The sequence below is a fragment of the Sphaerodactylus townsendi genome, linkage group LG10 (assembly GCF_021028975.2).
Source record: "Sphaerodactylus townsendi isolate TG3544 linkage group LG10, MPM_Stown_v2.3, whole genome shotgun sequence".
Lineage (NCBI taxonomy): Eukaryota > Metazoa > Chordata > Lepidosauria > Squamata > Sphaerodactylidae > Sphaerodactylus > Sphaerodactylus townsendi.
In genome coordinates this window covers 27,911,749-27,938,935 of record NC_059434.1, presented here as the reverse complement: position 1 = coordinate 27,938,935, position 27,187 = coordinate 27,911,749, and the positions used below count along the sequence as shown (strand labels likewise).

Below are 27,187 nucleotides of genomic sequence, written 5' to 3'. Positions count from 1 at the left end.
ACTGTGTGCAGCGCAACACAATTAACGACACTAGAATTGCCAGAATTGTGGGGATATTTTCATATCTGGAAAGAAGGAATCATGTTTATCACTGTGTGTACTTATGAACGCTCCATCACACTGAAATTAAGAGGATTTCACAGTTCAGCGGCACAGAGGATTCCATTAGGCGTGCTTACATTTCTAAGTTGTACTACAAATCAGTCACATACTTTTTTGCACTGGATTGATTGGTAAATCACAAAGTTGGGTTGGGGTCAAAGCCCGAACATGCAGGGTGCCGATCCGAATTCCAGGCATTCGGATCAGCCCAGATTTGGGCATTAAGCATTTGGGCCCCATGTGGCCCGAATTTGTCCGAATTGGCCAGATTCGGACCGAATCTGAGATTCAGTTTACTCGAATCTCCAACCCTAGAGATTTCCCTTTATTAAACTAAAGCTGGAATCCTATAGATAATCACCTGGGATCTTAGGATTCTGTGGCATTACAGAATTCATGCAGCCTTCCAAATTCCGAAGACTGCACTCTCCCCTATCCTTGTCACCATCTGCTGCACAAAGCATTGTAGAGTGCACTAGGCACCCCTGGTGGGCCCCCATTATAGCATGATTTGTGAAATGTGCCACAGGTGCTAAAATGTCTAGTTAAGCCACTGCTTACTCATTCTGATACACTTTGGAAAAGTTCTTTTGTCCATTTGTTTCTTCTGCTTTTTACTGTTCAGTGCGCTTTCCCTCATATATTACCAGAGGAGATCCATTTAATCATTTGAGATTCATAGAAGAATAGCTGAGGCACAACTGAATTAAGTTTAAACACTTCTAGGAAGTAATTAGAATGTTGAACTTTCATATCATGGGGCTGATGGGAGCCAACATGGTAGTTAAGAGCAGATGGACTCTAATCTGGAGAACCAGCTTTGATTCCTCACTCCTCCGCATGAGCTGTGGACTCTTATCTGGTGAACTGGACTAGTTTCCCCACTCCTACGTTCCTGCTGGGCAGTGGCGTAGGGGGGAAATGGCACCCGGGCCCCACCCCCCCGAGTTCCCCCCATGGTGCCACCCAGTGGCACTGCCCACCTTCCCCGCATGCCCTCACTTACCTTAGTTCAGCGGGCTGCAGAGAGCAGCCAGCTAAAAAAGCAGCCTGGTGGGAACTACACTTCCCAGGAGACCTTGTGAGCCCCTACTCCTGCAGAAGCCACCCTGGGGGGGGGGCTTTGTGGTTTTCACTCCTGCCACACCAGCAGGCTGCTCTGGGCTGCCGGGCCTAGAGGGGCAGGGGAAGGGGGAGGGGTGTGGGGCCGATTTTCTGCCCCCACGGGATCTCAATGGCTTGCACCAGGGGCACGGTGCCCCTCCTTCCCTCTCGCAGCTACGTGATTGCTGCTGCGTGACCTTGGGCTAGTCACAATTTGTTCAGAACTTTGTCAGCCCCATTTACCTCACAAGGTGTCTGTTGTGGGGAGAGGAAGGGAAATGAATTTGTAAGCCCCTTTCAGTCTTCTTACAGGAGAGAAATGTGGGGTGTAAATCGAAACTCTTCTTTTTCTTCTTTGATGTCTGTGCATCATTTGCTCTGTATGGTGTCCACTGTATTTTCACTCCAATAAAATTACTTTGGAAAGGTCTGGAGGAACACTGGTTCTTGGATGCAGAAGACAGTTTGAGAAGAGCACTTTGAATGCATTTGAAAAAGTATTACAAAGAATCAATATTTAATGATAAACAAAGAAAGGTACTTTCTGTAACATAATGACCAAAGAGGGTGAGGAAATGGGATTCTGTTACATCAAAGGCTGGAGTGAGCTATAATTAGTCTAATGGCTGAAGCTTTAAAGTAGTTTATTTGGTGACTGTTGTGGGTTTTCCATGCCCCACTGAGAAACACTTTTGGTGCCTTTAAAATTCAGCAAGCTTTTCTTCAAGTCGAGTGCACTGAGGCCGGCAAGAGACTGTGGAGGAGGGACAAGGTCAGGAAGGATCACTCCACCCTAGTCTCCCAGTGTATTGCCAGCCTCAGCACTGCTCAGATGGAGGAAAGTAAGGTGAATTTTAAAGGAACCACTCCTTAAAATTCAGCAAACTTTTCTTCAAGGCGAGTGCGTCAAGGCCAGCAAGACACTAGGGATGGCGACAAGACCCTCCCTGGCCTTGGCCTTGCCCCCAGAGTTTTCCCAGCCTTGGCACACATGGCTTGAAGAAAGGTTTGTTGAATTTTAAAGAAATAGTACCTTTAAAATTCAACTTACCGTACTTTCCTCTGTCCCGCCCATCTGCACTCCAACTTGATCCCCCACCTGCCCCTCCCCCCAAGTTTCATTTGCATGTGTATGAATGAAGTGCATTTACAATTGCATTTGCTGTTGCATTTGAATCACATTCACAAATGCATTTGCAATTATATTTCCGTTTGCACTTGCAACAGCACTAGCAATTGCATTTGCAACTGCATTAGCATGTGTCTGGGTGGAGGTTTTTTGCAGTTGCCTTTGAATGTCTCTGTTTTGGGGTTCAGTGGTTTTTTAGTACCGGTAGCCAGGTTTTGTTGATTTTCAGACTTTCTTCCTTTTTGTTGTAATTGTCCTGGTGTTTGTAGATTTCAGTGGCAATGGTCAATTGTCCATATAGTAGTAAAATATAATAAAGAAAAACCTTAATTTATATTAATAACAATACCTTTGTTCCTCGTTTTCATCATATTATTGTCATTCCCTTGCATTCTTTTTTGCTTTTTAAACTGCAATTTTCCAAATATTTATCTATAGGTATTTTCCTGAAGTGGTCCCTGATTTTGGAAAAGCGTTGGTTGTTGAAAAATGATCTGTTAGATGACAGTCTGGCTTTCATAAATCTATTTTCTTCCTTTTTAATTTATTTTATTTTATTTAGTATTCGACTTATAGGCCGCCTCATCCCCGAAGGGCTCGAGGCGGCTCACAGCACGGCTGTTATTCAAACAGCAATCGCATAAAACTTAACCTATTATCCAATTAAAATTTAAGCAGCAATTATATACGATAAATAAAATTGAACAGCAAAACTGTTTTAAATCTCTTTTTTATTTGCTGGGGTGGGTGGGTGTTAACAGCATTTAGTTATTTCAAGTACTGCAACTTCTACATTAGCTAGTACATGATGGCTAGATAAAATTGCTTTGTAAGCTGTACCTGGACCCCCAGTTTCCTGACCCTTGTCTTTATAAATGTTTATTTCTTCATTTCAATGAAAAGTTTTGTTGGGACAGATTCTTTGCTCCTAATCCTAAAAGAATACTTGTAAGGAAATTGTCTGCATTCCTGCCTTCTTTTCCCTGGCGGGACTGCCAGCACACTCATTCCAGCAAACAAAGCCCTGCACATGTTCTTTGCAGACCTTAGGCACACCTTGACAACCAAACCATGACTGCAAATATATTATTTCATCACACACTACTTCACCCCCAAGTATGTTTAAGACAGTTTTGACCAAGTACATTTCTGTGTCTGAACCCTACAAGATTATTCAAGGTGCTAGATTCCAAGAACAACCCTAATCACTAAAAGATTATTCTTCAATAAACATATTCCATAAATAGATCAGTAGGTTGAAGAAATGTTGGAAGTGAGTAATAAACATTTAACTAACAAAATGTTCTGAATTCATTAGGCTGTATCTGGAGCTGGTTCTGCATTTGATAAATAATTTTGCAGTAACTTATTGTTGAAAATCTGACCAGCCCCTGACTATTTTATGATGTAAACTTATCCGAACCTGCTACAATGGGGGGAGCAGTAATAATAAAAGTTGCTCAGGGAGGAAAGTAGGACAGAAATAAAAAAAATAAGCAAAACCTCATTTGGCTGTTGTGGGTTTTTTGGGCTGTGTGAGGTTTGGTAATATTTGTTCCTAACATTTTGACCACATGTATGTCTGGCATCTTCAGAGGCATTCATGGTAAGACGTTTTTTTTCTCTCTGTGGCACATCTTACCTTGACATGCCACTGAAGATGTCAGCCATAAATAAAGGCTAAATGATAGAGGAGTAAAAAAAAAAAAAACCCAACCCAGACCATGGCCACACAGCCTGGTAAACCCACAACACTCAGTTAATTGTGCTACGAAAGCCTTTGACAATACATTGAAGACCCATTTATTTCTATATTTATATACTTCGTTAATGCCTCACCTTCCTCTCTAATGGGGATAGAAAGTGGCTTAGAGGGAAACAGTTCTGCCAGCTCTGGAAGCAGAACTTGGGACTCATCTTGTCCAGGCCAGGATTAACTAGATCCAGAACCCTGCAAAAGATGACACCCACAGGGAACAGGATGGTCCAGCTCAGGAGGTGGAACATGAATTGCAAGCCGGGGACCTTGTCTCTGCTGGACTATCTCTGCACACTGCCTCTGCGGTTCCTGCTTTCTCAGTTATCTTTCAATTATTGGGCCAAGTAATGAACTTCAGGTATGTTCTCTGAAAACCAGCCAATGGTGTTTTGCCATTAGCTAAATGCAGAATTTCAGCTGAGGATCTATACATTAATGCCTATTGGTGATGGCTGGAACAACCACTATAGCTGCATGTACAACAGGCAATTGTCCCACAATTAGTCGTGTGGAACCAGGCCAAGGAACTCCAGCATAGAACCTCCACATTTTGCTTTTGAAGATGGGGCAGGGGGAGAAAATGAGGCATTCTGGAATATTTTTCCCATGGTTGTATTTGAAAACATCCCCCCATTTTGCCAGTGGGGTTTGAAAGGAATTTTGGGATTTTAAGTTTCCTTGCCACTTCTACATGGCTAGAAGGAATCCACTTTCTAAACACTATTATTGTTTTCTCCTTGGTAAAATGAAAATAAAGGGGAAAGAATGACTATGCACTAAAAATGTCAGATGAGAGGGCTTGAGGGGAAATTGTATAAACTGAGATTTTTTAAAGGAGAAAATGAAATGTGACAGGCTTTCAGACCTTAACAATCAGGTAGTGTAAGACTACGTTGACAGTGACAAAGATAGAATCATCATGCATAACTTGACACATACCCAGTGCGCTCCAAACAGAACCTTAGAGGTGCCCCTTGTATTTATAATTTAGTTTAATAAAAGCCTGGTTGTGCACTTTGCAACCTCTCAAGAGTTCTGTGCTTGGAAGTACAAATTATGTGGATTTCTGAAGCAATGCCTCATATTGGAACAAGCTGGTGAGTTAACACAGAACTTATTGGGAGGGATGCAGAGAGGAAGATGTAGTGTAAATGCAAATGCTGCTAGTCACTCCACAGTGACCTGTTTGTAAACTTAATCAGCGTACTGACACCAGTTCATCCTAATACTGTCTTGTGTTGGCCCTGATCCCATCCCATGGATATGGGATTAAACCAGTAGTGCCCAACTACAGCATTAAGAGGCTATAAAGCAGAGCCTAGTTTTTAAGGCACTAGATGGGTGTTTATAAATTTATTTTCTCAACTGTGGATGCTAACTTCAATTGTGGTTTGTTGGACACACACAATTATCTAATTTGCTGTAGTTACCATTGACTTCAATGGGATCCAAGTCAAGTGTTGACTCACCATTGATAGTTTATGTAGTTGTTTTGTGTGCTTTCTCCCCTGAGCTAACCTCATTGAAGGTAAATATAACTTTTCTTTCATGTGGCAGTAAGGCAAGACTATATTTTGCATGCCATTCATTCCTTTTATGCCCCTCCTGAAACAATAAATTCCGCTTCCTATTAATTGGAATTTGTATACAGATATAAACCTTCTACCTTTCCATATGTTAATTATAACAAATGCAAAATCCGGGTGGTAGGTTAATGAGAAGGATTGCCAGTTTGATTTCTGCACAAAGGAGATAAGTGACTCATGAAAGCTAATTTGGAAACTGAAGTTGTTAGTCTTTAAATGCTACTGGACTTTTGTTTTCTTTAACTATAATAAAGCCAAACCAGCAATAATCTCTCATGGAATTTAGAACCAAAACGGTAACTTTTGGAAATTCTAATAACTGTTTGAATTGTCAGATGCAACAGAGGACAGGCTTCCTATAGCTTTGATAGTTAGGGGATGAAATTTCAGAAGGATCAGCTTGTCACATTGTGCGGATGAGAAAAGCTATACCTAACAGCACCCCGCTCTTCTACACATGTATGAAAGATACCAGAGAGTTTTTTCCTTTATGACATTGTATACTCTCCTCTGGCAAATAAAAGTGGTATTTCAAAGTGTACTAACACAACACCGAACTTACAGTCCCTGCTTCAAGGGCATAGGGGAACAGTTGGAGTCTATCCATGTTTACATGTAAGTAATTCCAAGATGGGGCTTGTTCCCATGTAAATGTGCAAAAGAGTGCAGCTTATATTCTAACATCTGGTCCCATACAATTGGGGAACTGAGTAAATTTATTTTGGATCATAGAGTCAGATTGTAAAGAAAACAATTTAAAAAACTGTATAAGCTAGGTTGGGGGCGTATTGCTGTGAAGTTGCAAGTGACTTATGGTTTCCATTGTAAGGTTCTAAAGCTAAGAGATGTTCAGAGGTGATTTGCCATTGCCTACCTCTGTGTAGCAACCCTGGTCTCCCATCCAAATACTGACCAGGGCCAACCCTGCTTGACCTCTGAGATGAAATCAGGCTACAGGTCAGTGTCCATAAGCTAGGGCACGTAATAAATTATTTCTACTGGAAAGCTTCCAAGCTGTTTTCTTTCAATTGCCTGTGATAGCTCAAACTAGTGTTTTATTTTGATAACATATTAAAATGTGCAAGGTAATAATGCTAATTTAAGGTTGCAATCAGAAACCTCCTCTCTTGGAAGCAAATGCCACAGGGATGAATGAGCACCTTCCAAGTAAAGAGGCACAGAGAAGCCATCAGAAACTTCTATCAAATATCTATTTTTCTAGTCAGATTAGATTCCAGGAGCTTGTTCCCTGTAACGCTTGTGGGTGTCTAAGGTGCTACTGAACTCAAATCTAACTGTTCTAACTGTCCAACATGACTACCCTCAAACCATTTTTCTAGGAGCTTTAAAAACCCTGCCCTTAATTTAAGGAATTCAGGGTGGCATATATGGCTTTCCCTGCAGGTGTTTCCTTCACAACAACCCTGTGAGGTAGACCAGGCTGAGAGAATGTGACTTGATGGCAGGATCTGCACCCAGTCTGTTGGAACCTAGTCTAACAATCAAACCATTAAGATAGTTTCAGGCTCCTCACATTGGTCTGCAATGGGACAGCAAGATTTGAATCCAGTAACATCAAAGATTTCCATGCTATAAACTTTTTAGAGTCAAGGCTGCCTTCATCAGATACACGACAAACATATCACCATTTACTGTACCCTTCAAACAACTGCGTGCTGCCTATCATGTTGATCGTTGTCTTTTTAACGGCTCTTTTACCAGCTACTTGCCCCAGGGTCAGCAATCCCAAACCACAGGAATCCACTGGTTACCCTTTATCACAATTCTCCAGGCAGAACTGTCACATTTTTTATCTCAGAAAAGTCTTGCGCCTGTAACAGCTGTTTGACCAGCAGAAATTTTAGACAAGTGATTTTTTTCTGGAATGCACATGGAGAGATAGGAATAGATTTTCCTACTAAAATTCTGCAAGCAGTTCCTGAAAGTCAGGATTTAAAAAAAACAACTCAGTCAGGATATTTCTTTTTAAAAGTTGGCAACACTGCAATAAACCTTCTAGCAGGAACAGCCCCCCAAACTTAAATAAATAGTATTCCAGTCGTTGGGCGACACTGTTCTGCGCACTTTCCCTCGCCCTTTTGAGTGGGGGACGTCGCTTTTTGGCGACCATAAGGAGAGCCAGGAGGGACCCCCTTCTCCCGCCGGAGCGCCCAAGTTCTTGAGGAATGCCGTGACGTCACCGCAGCAGACAGGTGCCGCGGGAGCCTCAAGGTACAAGAAGGAGGGCAAGGTGGAACCAGTCCCGGTTGGTACTGAGCACGCGCACTGGACGCTTTCAGAGGAGTGAGCGGAGGGAGAAAAAAAAGAAGCGGCCCGAGACGGAGAAGCGCGCTTTTGCGCGCTCCCGCCCCGCTCAGGACCCGGCGAGGCGAACGGTCCCGCTGCAGCCGCAGAGCAGAAGGTAACCAAGCCCCGCAGGGCCGCGCCGGAGCAGGAGAAAAGGGGGGGACCGTCCTGCTCTTTTCTTTCCGAGCTGTGGCGCAGGAGGGGGCGAGGGCTGAACTTTGGCAGGGAACTCGGGCCACGGCCGGGCGGGAGAAAGTCTGCAAGGCGAGTCTCCGCCGGTGAACTTGAGAAGGGGGGACGTTTGAATCTCTGCCGGGCGCGGGTTGGAGGAGAGGAGGGGGGTTCTGCCAGTGAAGTTGGTGGGGGGAACTGGGGCGAGTTTGGCCCTCCTCCCCTGGGACGCGCGTGGGCCAATAGGCGTGGCGGGAGCGCGGGCGGGGGGCTCCCATTGGCAGGGTTCCTCCCACCCCCCTTCGGCTGAGACTGAACTGCGGCGCCTGCGAAAGTGGGCAACTGCGCCTCCCCGCGAAAGGTTGGCGCTTGGCCACCAAGTCCCGGGCGGCGAAGGGGGCGATGCTGGGAAGTCGTTCAGGCTGGCACGCGCTGCTTCCCTTTCCCTCCCCCAGCCTGGGGCAGTGCCAGACACTTAAGCCGGGGGGAGGAAAAGTTGGCGGAGGTTGTCCTGGCCGGTCCAAAGGGTGCTGACGGAGCCCCGCTGTGCACGCCAGGAGCTGCAAAGCTCGTCGCAACCGACCTGGCAGGACGCTGCCGTTTTTTGTTGTCGCCTTTGGAAGGTACAAGCCGCCTCTCGACTGCTTGGCCTCTAATAATAGCAACTTGGAATTTACATAGCCTTCAGGATGTTCCAGGCACAGGCATTAGCGCCATAACAATCCTGCGGTGCAGTTAATAAGCCTCCGTCTGCAGGATGGGTCTGGCTGGCTTCGCTTATCTCTCACGCATTTCCAGTGTGGTGAAGTGGTTAAGAACAGGTGGACTCTGATTTGGACTGGCCAGTTTGATTCCCCACTCCTCCACATGTGCAGCAGATTCTTATCTGGTGAATTGGATTTGTTTCCCTGCTGCTACTCATGAAGCCTGCTGGGTGACCTTGGGCTTCTGAACTTCCTCAGCCCTATCTACCTCGCAAGGTGTCTGTTGTGGGGAGACCAAGGGAAGAAGTTTGTAAGCTGCTTTGATACTCCTTATAGTTGCAGAAAGCAGAGTATCAAATCCAAACTCTTCTTCTCCCTTGTTTTATCCTCACAACAGCCCTGTATGGTAGGGTAAGCTTGACCTGGTCCAGGTCACCTGGGGAGTTTCATGGCTGAATGAAAAGCTTGTGTGCCTTCTTCAATCTACTGCTGAGGCTTAGTTTCCACCTGCAAGGGATTGAGATGGCAGGGGCCTGAGGTGGTGGTAGTATGGAGGGCTATATTTCAGGCTGAAGGTGAAAGTTCACGCTTTGGAATGCGCCTGCAGGGGAACCCTTCTCCCTGCTGTGCTAGTTATCTATCTCTGTGGTATTGTCTTTTATGCAAAGGAACCTTCAAGTGTTAGAGAAAGTGCTTGCTTAAGGCTGTTTCAGGAATTAATGAACACAGGATTAGCAGACTCACAGGTCATGTTAAGGCTGAACTACAGGTTTTCTGAACTTTCTTCCCTAGTACGGCTAGTTGCTTCCTGGAGTTGGGTAATGCCAATAACTCCGCGTCATCCCCTTGCTCTGTGTGAATTGGCTACTTCGTTTGTATTGAAGGGTTAAAAACATTCTGGGAGATCTGATGATGAATCTCCAGTATCACATGGTTTGTTCCTGAGTCATTATTCTGTGTCCGCTCTAAAATGTGTTTGTGCTGTCATGTTGTGGTATTGTCAGTCGGGTCTCTGAAAAAACATATTTTAAACCCCTCTGGTGATGTATGTAAATCTTTAAATGTTAGCATTGAGAGCAGAACATGAGAGCACCACTTTTCCATAACACTTGGCCCTTTGCAGTTTACATTCAGTTTGAGACATCCCCCCCCCACCCCGCCAAATCGGAATGTCTTGCATCCCTAAAATCTAGATCTGTTAGAATGTGCATCAGATATTTAAGTTCCTTTTGCTTTCTGTTGCACGTCAACAGTATTCTATACAAATAATGCGTGAGATTCAAAGCTGTTCCCAGTATCGTATGGAAAAGTTCTTTAATTTGAAACGGAGAGGTTCATATCAGTACAATTGTGGTCAATTTCAGCTCTCCATTTGTATAACAGGATCACTACTCTGTTGATCTACAAGATGGTTGTGGCAATGAACTGTGCAAGATCATAAATTTTCCCCACATGTTTCATATAAATACAGATGACTTTCTTAAACATTTTGTTAGTACTATCAAGATGTTAATCCTAGTAGGTTCAGAACTGTGTGGTAATCTCATGTGCAAGAATAAACCAATGTTTGTGTTTCCTAACAGAAACTTTCACTTTGTTTTATTTAGTATGTTTTATTTTGACTACAGAACTTGATCAGGACTTTGTGTGTGAGCCTTTAGCCATTAAGGTCTATAAGCCAGAAGAGCTATACTGTCCTTCTAGAATCGATGCAGACAGAAGCATATTTCTTTGTTCCCCCACTATTCCTGGCATCAGATTTCTCTTCCTTTCATTTAGAGTAGACTAATATCCAGTGTCTGGTCTTCTCATTTCATAGATACTCTTTACAATAGAACTAATGAAAATTGCTGCATTCATAAGCAGCTGTTTATAGGGTCACACACACACACACACACACACACACACACACACACACACACACACACACACACACACACAAAGATGGAATGATCATAGGGGTATTCTTAGATGACTTGCATATGCTTGCAAGTCCGGCATCTGAACCAAACTAGGAAGCATCTCTCGTGGGGACAATGCTGATTGTGATCTGTGATTCTTCAGTCTCTAGATGAAGCTGTCATTGAGGCGAGTGGCTAGAATATTCATGCTTTTTTCTCTGTTACAAAGGAAGCAACTGGATGCTCCTCTGTGTCAGGCAGCCTGAACAGTGTCAAGTAGTATTCCGACTCTCTTCTGCATCCAGTGGAAATGTCCTTTCTTTCCCTTAACACAGTCAGTTGCATTTTCACTCCGAACCTCCTTGCTGTGCTAAGCATTCTGCATTGCTGTAGCAGACAGAGTAACAAGGAATAATGATTCCACTGCAGTTACCCAGAACGGCTGCACCTCTTGAGAGTTCAAGATCTTGAATTGCATCCGCAGCACTGTTTTCTTGAGGATGTGCTTCGGAGCTGCCCTTTAGATGGTGTCTTAACCATGAATTTTAGTTGCTATTCAGCGCTGTGTTAATTTCAGAGCTAATTTTGTTAACTTAAATTGACATGCCGTTGCAGTAAAATACAAAATTGGAAGCTGTTGATCCAGATAATTTTTTTAACCTTTTAGACTTGGGACCCATTATGAACCCTGATGTATTGCAAGAGATAAACATTACAAGCTGAACTGCAGGTGTCTGTCCCTCATTCCTCCCCCCTCCAGTTCTTTTCAAATAAAAATGGCAAACAGCTGGTGATCTGCTAGTATAACCACCTATGACCCCCAGTCCACTAGTTGAAAACCAGATGTCTAGAGGAAAACTCCTGTTTAAAGTTCTGTTTTAAATTGTTTCTTTAAATAAAGAGTGAGAGATGATTACGGAGTTTCTGTCCACTATATCTGCCATCTAGAAATCTATAGTAATCCTAACCAGTTTAATTATAAAGAGGTACTAGCTTGGAGGATGGGGTGTGGGAACTGATCTGCCCATAGTAATTTCATCTAGGAAGAGAGCTTCATTCTATCTGGGTTCCAACCCTTACAGTTCTAACAGTGGCATGAAATAGAGAATAAACTGCAGACACCTTGATGATTCATGCATCAGGTTAAAGAGAAGCTATTAAGAATGGATCCTCTGCAAAGATGTGCTGTCTTGGTTCCAATATTTGCCATCTGAGCTGCTCCTTGGATAATTACTTCATACGATGGTATAAACGTTTGTTAAAAACCTGTCTGTTCACATACAACAATGGCCTTTTGTAAAAACTGGTGTTATGTGGACATATCTTAATTGTGAGAAGGAAGTGCCAAGAGAGAAGCTGGGTGGTCAAGAACATATAATTGGGGTCAGCCATTCCCACTCATCAAGCGCAGTCAATCCAGGTTCTTGTTGCTGGAGTCATGCTTACAGTAGCATTCAGACTCCTGAAAACCATTCTTCGGCTTCTGGTTGGTTGTACAAATAAGTTTTTAAGATATATAGAATAGTTTTAATTTTTCTCAGCAAGGGCACTGAAAGTTGAAGTTAGCTAAAGCAGTTGGATGTATCTTCTAAAGTTGTATGTAATTATTGTGAGAAATAAATTTTGGTTATGCACAGGAAGCCCTGACTCTTCTCTCTTATTCATCCACTCCCCTTTTGCATTGTCTTTCTCTTGCACACAGTCAAAGACCTTCGTCTTGACCTGAAAGGAACCTCTCCATAACTGGATTAATCTCCCAGTTTAAGCTTGCTGTTTCTGTTTGGAGATTTAATATGTTGTCAGTTGCCTAATGTGTTTTAACTAAGGCCCCACACACTTGTCTGAGATAAACTAGGGGTGCTTGTGTGTGTTACAGGCACGGGTGCACTCTTGAAATATGAATTGCTTCTAGAATCTGAAGTCTTAGTTAAATTTCTCAGTGGGTGCATGCAGTGTAGACCTCTTAAGGCAGGGTTTCTGAAAGTGCTCCTGGTGGTTTCGTGGTTGTATAGAGTGTTACCACACAACTGCAGTCCCCCCTCCCCCTATAAAACCTCAGAAGCCCATACACAGAACTTTGGTTTTTAAGGGTTTCCTTCATAACGAATTCACAAAATATTCAAATGAATAAATGTTTTGAATATGGTGAATACTAAAAATCTAGAATTTGTTCTTAGATATGCCTCTGAGAAGATGGATAGTAAAATCAACCAATTTTAGAAAAAAATAGATGATTCCATTGCTTTATACTTCCATGGTTTGATTTATATAAAAAGTTGTCTTCAAAGATAGAGGAACTGGAAAGGATATTAGCATTGATTTTTGATATTGTTTTGTGGCCAAAGAGAGGTAGGGTATGAACAATCTCTTGAAACTTGCCAAAAAATTAAAAGGGAGCACCTTCTTCTTTTTTTTTTTCAAAAAGAGCATGCCCTGAGCAATTAATAGTCCACTAAAGAAATGTACATGATAAACTCAACTGTGTGGAATAAGCTGATGAAATCCCCAAGTACTGTGCTGGCATATAAAATGCCACTGAGTTAAATATTTTCCAGGTATCGTGTTTGAGTTGTTGGGGAGAAAAAAAAACAGGTTACCTTTGGTACATGTTTAATTGTCTACTGATTAGATCTTGTATAGGTAGGGGAAAATGTGAATCGTCCACTTCTATCTTATAACTTGGCTATTTATGTCCTTTTGTTTTCTGCTTGCAATATGAATTTATTAATTTATTAAGCTTTGTTTCAATTTTGTTTATGGACTTCTGGTTGGTTCTACAACACTAATCTTATTGCATTGTTTATTGAATGTCCATTCTGTTAATTGTATTGGCTCACGCTGTGTAATCCGCCTTGAGTCCAAGTGAGAAAGGTAGATTGTAAATAACATAAACAAATACCACAATATGCATATAAATTTTACATACAAGCGTCTGTTTACCGTTTTAAGCTTGAGAAATAAAGACAGTGAGCATTGTTGATGAATTGTCTGAGGCTGTAAACTTCTACTTGTATACTGGAAGTGCGCCCTATGGGGAACGCTGGAACTAAACATATTATTATTATTATTATTATTATTATTATTATTATTATTATTATTATTATTATTATTATTATTATTATTATTTATTGGGTTTATAGACCGCCCTCCCCCGAAGGGCTCAGGGCGGTGAACAACATATAACAGAGCACAATAATAAATTAAAATCCAATAAATATAAGTTAATATGGCTCTAATAATAAACCCTATCTTATTAAAAATACAACATTATTAAACTTAGCATTAAACTAACATTAAAACAAGATGGCGCCAGCTTCAGTTCACCCAGAGGGAGGATGAGGCGGTGGATCCACTTGATGTTATAATAAAGGAGAGGGAGGAGAAAAGGAGAGGGAGGGGGCCCCTATCAACGGCTAGGCTCCCCAAAGGCCCGGTGGAACAGCTCTGTCTTACAGGCGCTGCGGAACTCAACCAGATCTCGCAGAGCCCGAACAGCTGGTGGGAGAGCGTTCCACCAGGCGGGGGCCAGAGCTGTAAAGGCTCTGGCCCGAGTGGACACCAGCCGTATCATTGAGGGGCCAGGAATCACCAGTAGGTTGGCCTCTGCCGAACGCAGAGACCGATTCGGGACATATGGGGTAAGACGGTCTTGCTCTTGTATTGCTCTTGTATTGCTGCTAGTTAAATAACTTGTGCTGCATTGGATGACTGAATTATGTGTATGAACTGGAAATGTTCTGAGAAACTGGATTTAAGCCAGCAAAAACTTTAACATGTAGTTGATGGCATTCATAGGTGCTTTCACAAACAACTCTTGTAAAACGAATACTGTTGGGTCCCCAGTCCAAAAGCAGGGTAATTTTACCACAGCTGGCACAGCACAGTTCCACCACTTGAAAAGAGGTTCCTGGTGGTGCATTCAGCAAGAAATCTGGGAAAACCTGGAGGGAAACTGATTGAGCTATGCAGCTCAGTGGGCTGCACAACACTTTTAGCTGGTGTAAGTTGCTGGAAGCCAAAGGCATAAGTTCAGGCCAGGAACCTAACTAAAGTCAGCTCCGCCCTCAGGAATCTCCCATTGATGCAGGCTCCTGTAGCACATTAGCACCTGCGCAGCTCTAACATTAGCACCGAGGCACTGTGGAGCTACACGGCTCCCTGGTGCAGGCTTAAATGTCCTCCACGCCAGCGTAAGTGCCACTTGTCCTGCATGGATACCAGCACTTGGGTCATGCCACCTCAGCAACCTTCCCCCCCCCCCCCCCCAATTAATTGTACAGTTAAATTGCTTCAGCTGTGGTGCTTCATGTAACCCATCAGCACCACGGATACATAGATTCCTCTCCTAAATGACCTTTTCCAATTGGGGGAATTCAGATTAATAAATGACAGCACCATTGTGCCTTGGCAAACAAATATGAAATTGGTTGTGGTGGGTTTTCCGGGCTGTGTGGCCGTGGTCTTGTTCCTTCGACAATACAAATATGAAATTGTTTCAAAAAATTCAAGATGCTATGGTTTTCAAGCTGTCAAACATTTATCATAAAACCAGCAACTGTTCAACTAGAGGTAAAATTGAATCATAATGGCTATGAGCATAAGCAACATTGGAAGAGACAGGCTCTTCTGTGCTTTTCAGGAAGGGCAGGCAGAACAATGAAAAACAGTGGACACAAGGAAAAGAGAGTATCGAAAATGTTTTTTTAGATAAGTGCAGGGCTGCTTCCTCTCCATGTGTTCTTCAGTGGATTTTGCTACTGCAGCTCCTCTGGATGCTTTCTTATTCTGGTTTGGGCTTGCGAAGGAATCATCATTTTCCTTCAGTCATTCTCTGGGCTTTTCCTCTCTTGCGGCAGGCCAGACTTCCTTGCTCAAGGGAAAGAGTTTTAAACCACAATCTAACCACTACTCAACTAACAGCTTAACAAACCCTTTCTTTATAACTCCTAAAGGGGAAATTCTGGTGTGCAATTTATCCTTTGTTGGGCCCATCACATACCTGCAAAGAAACCAGCACTTTCGTTCAATTAGACTCTGGGTGTTGTCTCTCTAGTTGCAGGCAAGATTGACTGAGGGGTTGGGGCTACTGTAGAGTAACTTTACTACTGTGTCTCAGAAAAAGATGTTAATATGGTCAATTCAGATGCAGCAGTTGAAAAAATTGTGTGCTTCTACATTAGAAAATAGTCTTGAATAAATATAAGAATTATCATTCATTTTACATGCTACCTTTGTCAAAACCATTATTTTGTGCATCATTGAACATAGTACGGTACTTTGAAACGAGAGCATTTATGCCAAAATGATTTTTTTACTTTCAAATGGATGGGGAGAGGGGGGAGCGGGGTTAGGTAGGCTCTAGGACCCAGGCAGAGCATTCTGTAATGAAGATCGTCTGGCATGTTGAATTTTGTGAAGGAGGAATATACAACCTACTAACATCTTTCTCTGAGACAATCTACAACTTCCTGTGCTTTGTAACCTTTTGCTCCCTAGGCTTTAAATTCTAAACCTTTTAATAGAAATAAAATCTAAGAGTGAAAATGACATAGTTTCATCGTGCCAAACTTAAAACTATACATTGCTGCGATGGCTGAGCACAGTTTTGCTGAGCTATATCAGCTGCATACACTTCAAGGATTGTTGACTAACCTTCTGAAAACAGAGTTCATCTTCCACTGCTTTAGGGAAAGCTGCTCTCTAGAGACTGAGGATTAGCTGTAATTCTGGGTGATCTCGAGGACCTTTCTGGAAGTTGGCAACCCTCTACCTGTATGCACTTTTCAATTCCTTATATGCCCAGCTCCTCAATCTTCTGTTGCTTGGAGGTGCTAGCCATAAAAAGACTCATAAAAGGGAGAACCAGAAAAACTCCTCCTCCTCTGCGCCAACCCAGCTCTTCCGAGCCAGGTTGGTGTGGGGAAGGAGGGGGATGGGGGTGATTTTGCAGGGCCCCCCGACCTTTGTGCCTGGTGACTGTTGACCCCCCCGTCCCTGTGCGCGGTGCGCCCCTGTCCAGTGGAACATCTCTGGCTTACAGACCCTATGGAACTGTTTATGGTGTAAAAAACTATCACCATTTTTGGCAGATTGAGATGTTTTACTATAGGAAAAATATGCTGATATATGCCATCGCCTTAAGTACTTGTGAAAGGCTTGAGAATATCTGTTAAGGCTACTTTTGCACTGTTTTTAAAAAGTTGATTACAATTCATTTTTAATTGATTACAATTCATTTGAAGTTGCTGTCAAAATTGGGTATAAGGATGGTAAAATCATCCTATAAAACAATCAGTCTACCATTAATCCAGAAATTAGTCACAAATTAGTAGAACCTTTTCTTGGATGCTGTGGTGTTTAGTGGTCCATTTGTGTTCTGCATGAAACAAGTTCACACCAATGGATTGGATCCAGACTGCAATCCTATGCAGAGTATTCCCTCCTACTCTCTTTGATTTAAACTGGGGTAACTCTACATAGGATTGCCCTGCAAATTTTCTAATAGCAGAATGGAACTTCCCCGTGAAAAGTTGCTCTTGATGCATAGGAGACCTGAGATATGTCATGAGGGTTGGGGCTGGTCTGCAGTGGCAAGAGGAACTGAGGACTTTTACCGAATCAGTCTAAGTTCAACTCAGCATCTCTAATGTCTCTATATAATCTGTAAAGTTACTTCTATAATCTCTAAAGTTACTATATAATCATATTTTAATTCTGTTTCAGAGAAAGGTTGGGTTTCATTTCTATCACTCAGGAGACTTAAGAACTATATCACAAAGCAGGAACTATCCTTAATGTATAAGTAGGCTTATATGTTTACTGCGAGACAGATAAGTCTTTGACTGTATATGTAATGCACCTGTCTTATAAATGTCTAGTTGGTATTCAAATATATAACTTATAAATATAAATAGTGAAATAAATAATACGTTCCCTGAAATCTAATACTAAATCTGTGAGCTGTTTCTTGAAACCAGGATATGCTACACAATAATGTTTTGTGTAGATTAAGTGAATTTATTTTAACTTCAATTAATTCAGTTCACTACTTTGCAAAACTACTGCAGTGTTAATTTTTGTATTGCTAATTATGTGCAACAGAGAACAGAATGTGTTTTTATGCTGAAGGAGCAAAAATATATAGCATAACCAAATGGCGGGTGCACAGTCCTTGTACTATGTTGCAAGTGCTGAAGTCTGTTTTTAGATTTCTGTCAATCAGGAAGCCTTCCATTAATAACTCTGTACTTTTCAATGCAATTCTTATGATTTTATTTTAAGTAAATGTTTCACAGTGCTTGGCCTCTTGGCCCTCTCCAAAGGAAGTGGGTGTTGCTCTGAAATGGTTCCTCCCAGGAAGCACAACACTACTAGTATGAAGCTAACTTGCTCTTACATTACTGTAATGTTTATATTGTCTCTAGCAGCTTTCTTCGAGGATACGCTCAGTCAATGTGTGTGTTTTGGAGAGAGATGGATTCAAGTTCTTGGATAATAATTGCCGCAAAATGGACAGGATCACTTGGAAACCATAGCCCAGATATAGCCTGGATCTAAGAGTAGTTTGGTGAGCTTGAGATGCTCTAGAATTAGTTTTCTCAAACAGCAACTTTCCATCACTGTGGAAAAAGCAGTTTTTGAAATTGGGGCCAAACTCTAAAATTAGTGGAGGATGTGCTGTTTGAAGAAAGGAACCTCCACTGGGGATAGGTTTTGTATTAACCTTGACATTTACATGTAATTCTTTGGATCTTGGTCAACATTAGAAAGTTCTAACTTTCAATGCTTGTGTAAGAGGAAGTTTAAGAACTTGTATCCATCAGTTGGTCAACTGTTGTGCTATATCTCAATAGCTGCCTGATTTATTTATTTTTAGTAGCATACAGGACATAAGAAGAGTTGGTAGCATCAACATTTGTTTACCAGTGCTGATTTTAGACCATTACCTTACAAGATATTAATGATAACTTTACAAGATATTAATGACAGCTAAGGAAGAGACGATATTACATGTTTTACGTTAGTTCTCACTTGGTTTCTGGTGATGGGAACCACTCGAAAAAAAAATTGTGAGAGCTTCATTTATATTTCACTTTTCTTGCCAATGAAGACCCAAAGTGGCTTACATCATTTTCACTTCCTCCATTTTACCCTTACAACAAAATTGTGAGGTAATTAGACTGTGTGTGTGACTGGCAAAAGGTCATCCAGCAAGCTTCCAAGGCACAGCGGAGATGAAACTTGAGTCTCCCAGAACTGACACTATTACCACTAAACCACACTGCATTCACATCAAGCAAGTATATGCTTAGAGTAGGTGTATTGATGAGATGGATTCTGCAGAGGTCACTCAATAGTACTAGTGTAAGTTATATTTAGAACTTGTGTATAGCAGACTCTGTTAGAGTAAAGCTGCTATTAATACTGTTCAGCTATTTATATACAACATGAAGCAATAGCAGTTTCTGTTGGAAGGTGGTTTGTAACTTTGCCTTCTTACAAACAGTAAAGTTAAGTTGTTCTTCCTCAGCCTATAATGGTGTTGATGCATAGTGAAGTCATTCACAGAGCTTTCACAACTTTTCTCTTGCATGGCCAAAACAAATTCCTGATTTAAAACTTACTAGCAAAAGTTGTGTCACATTTTTATGAAGCATAAACATGTTTTTATGGCTGAGGCAAGAGAAAATCTTAAAATGTCGTATTTGAAAAGTGCATGTAATACCAGATTAAAATCATATTGACAAGGTTTGGAAAAGCTAATAAGAATATATGAAGCACTTCTCGATAACTGGAAGCCTCTGGGCCGGCCTGTACTAACAGAGAAGCTAGCAGATATTTTGAGAGAAGGTTTATATTTTAGTTCCCTTTACTTTTTGAGGTTTGCTTTACACCAAACAAACAAGGACACTAGAATTTTTCAGATGTGCCATCTTGTGCCTTCTAATTTGCAAGAGAGCCATTGTAACTGTGTTTTTTAGTGATGGCTCTTGTTTCTAAAAACTTTGAACAAACACATGCATACTGAATTGTTTACTGAATATGTTGTTCTGATAGCTCTTCAGTTTGTAATTTGAGGTTAGGTTCTAAATTGTGATTTTAATAGCTCTTGAATCCTTTTTTCATTTTAATATAACAATATAAACAATATCATGATCAAGAATCCTCCATCTATATTATCAGACATAATGCAAACATTTGGCTTTATATTTGATTTTTTAAATAACTGGGTTCTTAACTGTAGGATGTTACTTGGATAACTGGACATACTAGCAAAACATATGTAAAATTTAAGTAGATCCTATCCAATTTACACATTTAACTGCTTGGTCCTATCCCCAAAGATTGTAGTTCTTTTAGAACTGTTGTAGTCTTTATCCTGCCTTCTCATAAAACTGTCATAGTACAGGAAAAGAGATTCTACCTAAACATTAGGAAGAACTTCCTGATGGTAAGAGCTGTTCAACCGTGGAACGTACTGCCTCAATATGATGGAGGTTTTTAGACAGGCTGTATCGCCATCTATCAGGAGTGCTTTAACTGTGTATTCCTGGTTCCTGGACTTGATGGCCCTTGTGGTCTCTTCCAGGTTTATGATTCTAGAACTACAATTCCCAGGCAGGAAGGAATGACTGATGGAACAGTAACATGGCTGTTCTGTCAAGGGTTAAACCATTCCGGGTGGACTTTCTTCCTAATAGACATCTGTTTGAAAATATCTAATTTGAGTACAGGAACATGTTTGCATAACGATTCTATACAAACATCTTCAATTAATAGTGGTAATTGCATAGGATGGAGTAAACATTTAGTTCAGACTGTGTAGCCAGGGTTGGTCAATTCCAGGTAAGACTTGGAGATCCTCCAGTCTACAAGGTTCAGTTCCTCCGAAGAAGATGACGACGAGTTGGATTTATATCCCCCCTTTCTCTCCTGTAAGGAGACTCAAAGGGGCTTACAAACTCCTTTCCCTTCCCGCCTCACAACAAACACCCTGTGAGGTAGGTGGGGCTGAGAGAACTCCAAAGAACTGTGACTAGCCCAAGGTCACCTGGTGTGTGTTGGAGTGCACAGGCTAATCTGAATTCCCCAGATAAGCCTCCACAGCTCAAGCGGCAGAGCGGGAAATCAAACCCGGTTCCTCCAGATTAGAGTACACCTGCTCTTCTTCTTCTTCTTCTTCTTCTTCTTCTTCTTCTTCTTCTTCTTCTTCTTCTTCTTCTTCTTCTTCTTCTTCTTCTTCTTCTTCTTCTTCTTCTTCTTCTTCTTCTTCTTCTTCTTCTTCTTCTTCTTCTTCTTCTTCTTCTTCTTCTTCTTCTTCTTCTTCTTCTTCTTCTTCTTCTTCTTCTTCTTCTTCTTCTTCTTCTTCTTCTTCTTCTTCTTCTTCTTCTTCTTCTTCTTCTTCTTCTTCTTCTTCTTCGGTTTATAGACCGCCCTCCCCCGCCACTGCTGTTCTGGGGACTATGGCATCTTTGGAGAGTGCGCTGTGTGATATCACGTCCCTGCTGAGCACCCTACCAGTGGTGGCGAACCTTTGGCACTCCAGATGTTATGGACTACAATTCCCATCAGCCCCTGCCAGCATGGCCAATTGGCCTATACAAACTTCACCCTTCCCAGGCTGTGCCCCCAAATCCCAGAAAAATTTCCAACCCAGAGTTTGCAATCCTATGTGCAACTGGTAATCAAAAGTTGATACCTATTCATTCATTAAAGGAGAATTATTGACTTGTGCCTGTCATTCCTCTTTAGAATAAAGATCTAGAAATGTACTTGTCCTACAGTCTTTTATTTATGTGGTCTGATTTAAGGCATTCTTAATGCCAAATCTTCAAGTGTAATTTACTTGCAGATAAGTGTCCTAGCTGCTGTGTTTGCTCAAAATAGTTTCTCTTCAGGTAAAATGAATCATGTTATAGAATGACCTTTTGTATTAATGCATGATTATTTTTGCGCTAAACACTTGCCACCCTAAAAGGAAAATGTGTTAACACTCCAAAAGTTGCTTTACTGCTTTAAGTAAAGTTTTTATAAGTAAAAAACCTAAGTGACATTCTACTACAGTCAACTTCAGCCAAAATGCACTCCCTTAAAAAAAGGATTCCTCTGAGCTAATATGTAGATAAGAGTTTGGCAGTGCTGCGTTTCTCTACTCCCAAGAAGCAAAAAGATTTTTGGCAAATCGTGTTCTCTCGGTTGCTAGGCGATGTGGAATGCTGATAGACCGTAGCTCCTCCCATAGCTAGATGGGTAACCAGTTGCTCACTTTGTCAAGCTGCATTTTCCTTTTACTATAGATAAGTTATGGGACTAGTGACGGTTGCAGGACACAGGAATGCCTGTGTGCCATTATCCCTTCTTAAAAGCCATGAAAGATTTGGCAAGAGCTGCCCGGCATGGCACTGCTGGCAAGAGGCTAGTCGTGGCTGGCAGCAAATCCCAGGAAAATTCTTGAGTCGGGGAGGAAAAGTTACTAAACTCTGCCCTGTTACTGCTGCTCGGCTGAGCTGATCTCTGAATAGAGGGGTCTTTGTAAAAAAAAATCTGTTTTGGATTTCTCCTCTTCTAACTGTGGCTTCTGTGCTGCGCTAATGTAACAGACTGCCTGCTGCAGAGTAGTTTTTAAGCAAATAAGAATTGGTGAGTACTTCAGTCTACTTAATGCTACTAATACATTTGTTCCAGCATTACTAATGTTTTAGCTTTCCACAATTCACTTTGGTTGCTGTGGGATGAATTTTGTTTGGGTAACAGAATAAACTTTGGCTGCTTGTGTCGCCTCTACCATGGTAAAGTATATCTCATATGTTTAGTGAAGGGTAGCATAGATTACTGAGTATTTTTCAGATGGGGCAGGCTATGATACTTCTCAGGTGGTCTTCCTAACGGGAGACATTGGAAAACATTTTTAATGCTAGGGAGTAGTAAGAGGTTTTATTCTTGAAAATAAAAACATTCTATGGAAACTAATTGTTTTAACACATGTTGATGGAGGATGTCCTGAAAAGCAGCAGACACCTTTGCCAGCACTGGTGCTAATGTTTTCCTAAATTAAGAACAAACAGCAAGCTAATAGATGGAATATGGAATAAATATCTCTTTTTACATAGATGGCCGGAATGAAAAAATAGTTGCTTTGGCAGAACAGATAAAGTGAAATAATACTGTTTTTTTCTTGTACTGTGTAATTAAAACCAGCCGTTCCCTTAATTCTTGTGTACCAAGATGAGTTCAGCTATTTTGGTTTCGCTGTCTCTTATGTTTTCCATGAGAGAGAGATTGGCATCTTCCCCCCAAAAAGCAATTTTAAAATGCTTAATGCTTCTACAAAGAGAACTGCGATCAATGAATTGTTATGCTGATCAAAGGCATTAAATATTTATTTAGTCATCTATTTCCAGTGTTAGAACTACAAGTTACTCTTCTATCCACCCACCCTCATTTGGGACCCATGCAGGTAAAAATGTATGGTGTGAGATTCCAAGGAAGGCAGCTGATTAATTTTTTCCCTGATACTACGTATGCAGAATTAATTGGTGCTTATTGCCAACTGAATGGTTTGGATCCAGTGGACCAGAAGATGGTTTTGGGCTTCAGCAGGAGGCAAGCAAGGCACATTCTGCAGACGAAAATCCTTCCACCTTTGGATACATTCAATCCAAGGCAATGTTTTTTAGGGTTGTAGCTTTGAGATTCACCATCAAAGTTAATCGCGACTCTTCCACTGAGAGCAGGATTTTTCCTCAAAGAAGAATTTTAGACTTTGACTGTCTAAAAAAGAACTAAAGGCAACAGTCTGAATAGGTTTTGTTTTAAACCTTCTATTTACGATTTTAAGCAGTTTTTTTTAACACAAATAGAGCATGATTAAATAAAGGCCACTCAATGTATCTGTAACTAGTCAGTAAGTAAAGCTCTGAAAAGTTATTTTTGCTAGATATAAAGTTTTAATGTTACTAACCTACCAAGGTCTTGTTGAATTATGAAGAAATTATATTTGTGAAAAGTAATTTGGAATTGGAATGCTATTTAAAAGGCCTATTGTACAACTTGAAACTTAGCCGTGGAGTATTTGGGTACTTTACAAACCATTCGGTCTTAATAGCAGAATATCCTTGCCTAAGGTTTTTTTCTGTTCTTAGATAAGGTAAAATCAGCAATCATGCTGCCATGTTTCACTTCAGATAATAGTTTCTGGAGTTGGTTGCCAGCCTTGCTAGCAAAAGTCCAACTTAAGTCCATGGTATGAGATTCCAGCTGTTATTGCACACTGTGGTAGCCATCTTTCCATACCTTGCCTTGCTGCTTAATCTATGTTTGGTGCTTGATCAGCATTCCATTTATTGAGGCTTCTTCCAGGTGTTTGTGCCCAGGATTGCATCCTTGGTGTAGTCTTAGCCTACCTGTCCAGGAAGTATGCTAGAGATAAACTGATGTGTAGGCCTGATGGTTACAGCTGGGCCTGAGCCACCCCTGTTGTGCTTCAAGCTGGCAAGCCATGTCTTGAAGCTCTGTAACTTGACTGATGTCAACAGGAGTGGCCCATTTGACAGACCAAATCTATTTATGTTGCAGGAGATTTGGTTGGGCTCTCAAAGTAGTGCTCTTTACCTTTGCAGTTCCTCATGTAGTTCTTAAATGGCTTGACTTCAGGACTGTGCCCCAGTGCTGGGTATACACTACATCTCCATGAAGAGTGGAAACCTTCTAATATTTATAAAACATCTTGTAGAATGCCCAGTCATTCATACTTCTTACAGTGTGAGAATTTTATTTTCTACTGTCTGATCAATGTGTGCCAATCAATGTGACCTCTGATGATGTCAGCCACAGATGATACAGGAGAAAATACTACTGGAACATGGCCATACAACCCAGAAAACCCACAACATCCTAATGTGTGCTATGTTTGCTTATGGGGTCAGGTAATGGGGTAAGAACTTCCTCATATCTAATGAACAGGTATTCCTCCACTTATTCAAGTGAACTAGTAAAATCAGCTTCTGAAGTACTTGTTTATAATAATCTATTTCAGGATTGACTAGTTAATAGTTTATGGTATAGACAAAATATGAATAGTGATCAATAGACAACTAAACTGTTAAAGGTTGCTGTGGTTCTTTCCCTTTATAATAAATTGGATGGATAATAAGTAAAAATATTCTTGATTTCGCCCCTTAATGACATACCGGTAGTAGTTCTAGAGTCAGAACTGAATTAACCATTTGATGGAAATTCTGTTTGTGGTATAGCAGGCATATATCTTCTCCTGTATCTGAGGGACTTGATTCACACTGTATCAGAAAAAAACAGTGATATAATATTTAAAAGTGGGGGTTTTTTTGTTATAAACTTATCCTTACAGAGCAGTTATGCGTGTTATGTAGTGGGATTGATTGAAATATGATTTCTTCAAGAGTGTCATTAATTAATATCCCAGTGTTTTAAAGTACCACGAGGCTTTTCTGTCCTATTTTTAAGATGTCACTGCAAACCATTATAATTATTGAGGAGAAGGGATCTTTAGGGATACTGAGCAAAACACAGTCAACTTTGCTTAGTAGCCCTGTTCATCATTATTGCTTTTGAAGACCTTAATGTATTGTGTGGTTTAATTAGACGATATTGACTTTAGATAATTGCAGGCTCTTCCTGTGTGACAGTGGCAGTAGAGTTTGAATGCAGATGGCAAATTCAAACATTTCCTTTAGAAGAATAAAAAGCAACTTGTATGCCTGGGAATATCACTTCTGATAATATAAACAAAACCAGATTTCGGTAATGTAACCTGTAATAAGACTGCTTTTCCTGTTCAAATTAGTATCTTGCTGTGTGGCCTACGAGGGTTAACTCTGTGTGCAATCTAAATTAAAAATGATCGTAGTTAACTTTCAAAGAGCAAAACATCTATCTCTTCTTCTGGCCCTCCCAAATTATTGGCTTGGGTCCATTAAAGAATTGGCTGTGGTTCAAATACCATTGTGACTACGTTTGCCGAAGCTGCTGTTGCTGCTGCAATGATAGTTATATCATGAATGGGATTTCTGATAGTATTCCTGTGCCTTAACCCTGTTGTTGCTCTTAAAGAAACTTAAACTTGTTGTGTCTCCTGAACAGCACCTACGCAATCTATTTGTATCTGGAATGCAGACAGAGTGAAGTGTCTTGTGTTGCCAGCACAGAGATCAAATTTGCATGCTTCCAGCAGCAGATATCTGACTGGGGAAAGTGCACTCTTAAGTAGAAATTGCTGTGGTCTGTAAGTGCTGTGGATGAAAACCATTAGGGTAATATCGAATGCTTCCTTGTTAACTCTTCGTTATACCAAGAGTTACTAAAGGTTTCTGGTTCTCATTGGTCAGAATCAAACTTTCTTCTAAGAGGGTGGGTAAGTATACCTGTCTGAAGGAAATAAATATTTTTTCTTGGGAGATTCTTGGGAGGTCCTCAAAATCACAATAGTAGCGTAAACACATCAGATTCAAGAATAATAATATAGTGATCATACATTTGATAGGTAAAAATAATTTGTTAGTTACCTACCTACACGATTTGCAAATGATTCAGTAAAACTTCAATAACTCCAAGGGTCAAGAGTTAATGGGAAATGCAGATAAAGGACTACAACGTGAATTTTCAGTCCCTCTACTTAACATGATGGCTAATTTTTACAAAGGACAAGTTATGTGATGGCAAATTACATATGTGTGAGAGCCAACATGATGTAATGGTTAAGAGCAGCAGACTTTGATCTGCAGAACTAGTTTCAATTCCATACTCTTCCACGTGAAGCTTGATGGGTGATCGTGGGCCATTCACAGTTCTCTCAGAACTCTCTCAGAGCATGCAGGCATCAGGCAATGGCAAATCACCTCTGAACATTTGTAACCTTGAAAACAGGGTTATCACAAGTCAGCTGTGGTTTGGCTGCGTGCACACAATTACATATCTCTTTTTACTTTTAGTATACACACACACAACTGAATTATTTTGCAAGCCTGGTAATTCATATAACCATTCTGTGTTGGCTTTGTGCTTATGGATCTGAAGAACTGCTATGTGCAGATGTAACTTTAAGACCAGACCTGCCTGGATTCCTGGTCAGAGACTTAAAGGGACAGTGCAAAAGAAGAGCCCTTTATTTTAGTACCTTACAGAGGTTCAAGCTTTCTGAAGAAGATGCTGCTTAAATCTCACCTGAGTATATAATGTTTAAACATTTGCTTCCCATTGTGTTAGACACATGTATTCTGTATTATTGATGCTGTTGCTCAAATAGGGTTTGTTGGGTTTTTTTTGAAAGAATGAAAGTTTGTTTACCAGAAACAAAAGTCAACTGAAAGGACAAACACATTCAGCAATTTGTCTTTTAAAGCCCCTTCAGAGCTCTCTGTTTGAAACATCACCAGTGATTTCAGCAGCCC

At 41.1% G+C, this 27,187-nt stretch overlaps 1 protein-coding gene across 2 annotated transcripts in view; it reads left to right on the top strand.

Annotated features, from left to right (window-relative positions):
* The first annotated feature begins 7,983 nt into the window (after nucleotides 1–7,983).
* Nucleotides 7,984–27,187, top strand: part of MTUS1 (microtubule associated scaffold protein 1) — a 129,939-nt gene continuing 110,735 nt past the window's right edge. The window contains exon 1 of one of the 2 annotated variants that reach the window (XM_048509269.1): nucleotides 7,984–8,102. The gene's annotated coding sequence lies outside the window, so the exon portion shown is untranslated. Of the gene's footprint in view, nucleotides 8,103–22,075; nucleotides 22,404–27,187 lie in introns of those variants that run through there. The other variant, XM_048509270.1, reaches the window with a different exon arrangement.